General features: G+C 42.3%; 1 pseudogene across 1 annotated transcript; it reads right to left on the bottom strand.

Annotated features, from left to right (window-relative positions):
- Positions 1 to 608: 608 nt before the first annotated feature.
- Positions 609 to 1,246, bottom strand: LOC308567511 (small ribosomal subunit protein eS8 pseudogene; annotated as a pseudogene). The gene has a single exon. The product of its transcript is annotated as a small ribosomal subunit protein eS8 pseudogene (transcript).
- Between the last annotated feature and the right edge of the window lie 1,767 nt (positions 1,247 to 3,013).

Below are 3,013 nucleotides of genomic sequence, written 5' to 3'. Positions count from 1 at the left end.
GATCCCCAGTACTCACTCCAGAGGAGTCCCCTGCTTGTGATCTGACCTGAGTCACCAGGATATGAAACTGGACAGTGAATGGGTCTGAGCTGCCTGTCACTACTTGAGCAAATTAAGCAGAGACAGGGTTGAATCATATTTGAGTGTTTATTCCAATAATGCCGGCAGTACGGGAGAGTAGCAGGATCATCCACATAAAATCTGCTCTACCGCCCCCCGCCTCCTGCCCCCTGCCATAAGCCAGCTGCTTATATTGGGTAGGAGGACAAAGATTACATGGGAAAGTAGGAATTGCAGTCATGGGGAAGTAGGCAAGGTTATAAAGCTACCAGATTACAGGCAGTGTGGGCTGGGGGTCGCAAAGGGCGGGTGCCTCTGCGACTCCATTGTTTCAGGAGTAAGGCTGTTCATCTTTCCACCGTGATAGGCAGTTCTCAGAAAAGGAGAATGGACCGCATTCCAAGGTTAACTCCCACATCTCGGGGGTGCACAACTCTCAGCCAGGTTAGAATGTGCTTTCTCTAATCAGAACAGAACAATCACGGTTAACAGAGCGCGATTCATATTTCCTATAATTGCAGATAGTCTCCACTATTCTATTTCTGCCCCTAACGGGAGGAGGGCTTATTTGCCTTCCCGGACCTTGATTTCCTCAGATAGAACCCCAGCGCCTTGCCCTCGAGCACATAGCCATCTGCTTGGCCACACGGGCCTGGCCTTGAAGCAGTGCATGCTAGAAGCTTGCCTGCGGGAACTGCTCCTCTGGGAGACTGCTGATTTTGGCATTCTTTTTCCTTTCATCATATTTCTTCTGAATTTTCTTTGATCATTGTTTGTTTAAAATCTCTTTTTCCACAGGGGGCCAGCTGGCCCCCTTCCTGCAGCCCAGGGGCAGCGCACAGTGGGACCTGTACCACTGTTGGTACAGTGTGCTGTCAATGGGCAGGATGCACTCCGTTACTGGGGGCTTGGTGTGGACCAGTTCATTGTTGGATGCATTGTAGACAACACCAATGCACTTGTTTTGCATATACAACACTCTGGACCCCAGGAGAAGTTGCCCATGCCCAGCCTCAAGGCTCAGTACTGCTTGCTGCCCCCCCACATACAGACTGTGTATACGGTGGGGGCCAATCTTAGTGTTGGCAGCAGGGAGGCCCAGCTCATAGTTTCACTTCTCATAGTAGGGCTTTCTCTTGCCCCCGGGCTTGTGGCCTTTGTGCCAGTTGTCCCAAGAGATGCCCATGGCTTGGTGCCAGATGGAAAGAGTTCGTTTTGCTTTTAAACATATTATAATAGCTGCTTTTCTTTCTCTGCTAAGTCCAACATTTACCACCACCCCCCTCCCAGAGAGTGTTCTATCAGAGGAGGTCTATCTGAGGAAATCAAGGCCTGGGAAGGCAAATCTATTCAAACAGATAGTTTCTTCCTCTATATTGGACACATGATCTTATTTCTTTGCATGCCTTGAATTTTTTATTGAAAACTGAATATTTTAGATAATATATCTTATGTTCTAAATTCTGACTTCCGCCTCTCTCAGGGGTTGTGGATGTTGCTGGGTTTTTCTCCTTCTACTTAGTTATTTGTTTAGTGATTTTCTTAATCAAATTTTGGCTAAAGGAAAGGTGGGAAATTTCAATCTGAACATGATTTATCCAATCCATTTTCTGACTTAAAGGAAACCCAAATCTTTAAATGCTTGGAGATATTCATGTGTTCCACAAATATATGTAAGGCCCTACTATGTGTCTAACTCTGCTACGCTGGGAGAATATAACAGTGAGTAGGAAAGTCACGATTTTAACTTCCATAGAGCCTGCAATCTCCTGGGCATGAGAAAGGAGGTGGGAAAAAATCACAATAGTCCATATTCGTGGAGTAGGGTGGGTGGGTTAAAGAAGGAACAATGTGAGGGCAGGTTTTGTTTTTCTCTATGTTTTTAAAAACTTGGCCGTAGTGGCCATTTCAAAATTATCTTTCCTCAAATACAGTTCAAAATACCTAAATGAGATTCTGAATTATTCCAGACCATGACTGGAGTTGCAAAAGAGAGCCATGGCACTTTAGGATGTATTTTGCTTTAGTTAATTTGCATATTTATTTGAGCCAGTGACTAACATGGGTTATTACTGTATCCTCATATCTCGTCCTGTGATGGTGGGAAAAGAAAGCAAAGAAGGGAAAGGAATCATTCCTGTTTCCTTTGTGTCCACAAAAAATCCTTACCTCCTCTACTATGTTACCCACTTCAGGGCTTATACAGGGTGGGGTAAAAGTAGGTTTACAGTTGTTCTTATGGAAATAATACAATAATTAATAAATAATAATACAAGAAAAAAACTGTTTCACATACCCACAACTGTAAACCTACTTTTGCCCCACCCTGTATATCCACACAAGGATTCTGATCCAAAGATTGGTTTCATTTATTGGTAATCAGAAGGGTATTTTTAGTGCAATAGTCAGAAACTAAATAGTTCTTTGATTATTAGTATTCAGTTGCGTCTAGAAAATAACTGGAAACTTATAAATCTTAAATTCTTGAGGATTAAAAACTACTGATAAATGCAAAGCAGCAGCTCTGACCTATGGGTGGTGAAAATTTCATGATAATAATGAATGGGCTTGATTGAGGCATCAGATGGGGTTTTTACAATGCTATTTATTTCTGTGTGGTTGCTTTCAGGACACCCATTCCAAATCACTATACAAATCATTGCAGTCTATCTACCCAGCAAATACAGTTCATAGCTATAAATATGGTATTGCAAATACCAAGAAACTGCCGTGTCAAGGAGCCAAAAACCGACTTTATACAGGAATGTCACAAAGTACGGTGTATTTGAGACACGCTGAGTTGATATGATTATTTTATTATAGAGGCCATGAGGTATTACAGCTCAGAAAGAGAGATTTAGATTTTGAAAGAGATGAATTACATACTCACCAAAAATACAGGTAGTTACATTTCTTCCCATTTTACAAGCAAAACAAGAAAAAGATTCTCAAA

The sequence above is a fragment of the Miniopterus schreibersii genome, assembly GCF_964146895.1.
Source record: "Miniopterus schreibersii genome assembly, chromosome: 15".
In the NCBI taxonomy this organism is placed as follows: Eukaryota; Metazoa; Chordata; class Mammalia; order Chiroptera; family Miniopteridae; genus Miniopterus; species Miniopterus schreibersii.
Note: the sequence above shows the minus strand (reverse complement) of the source record. Positions and strands in the feature narration are given on the sequence as shown.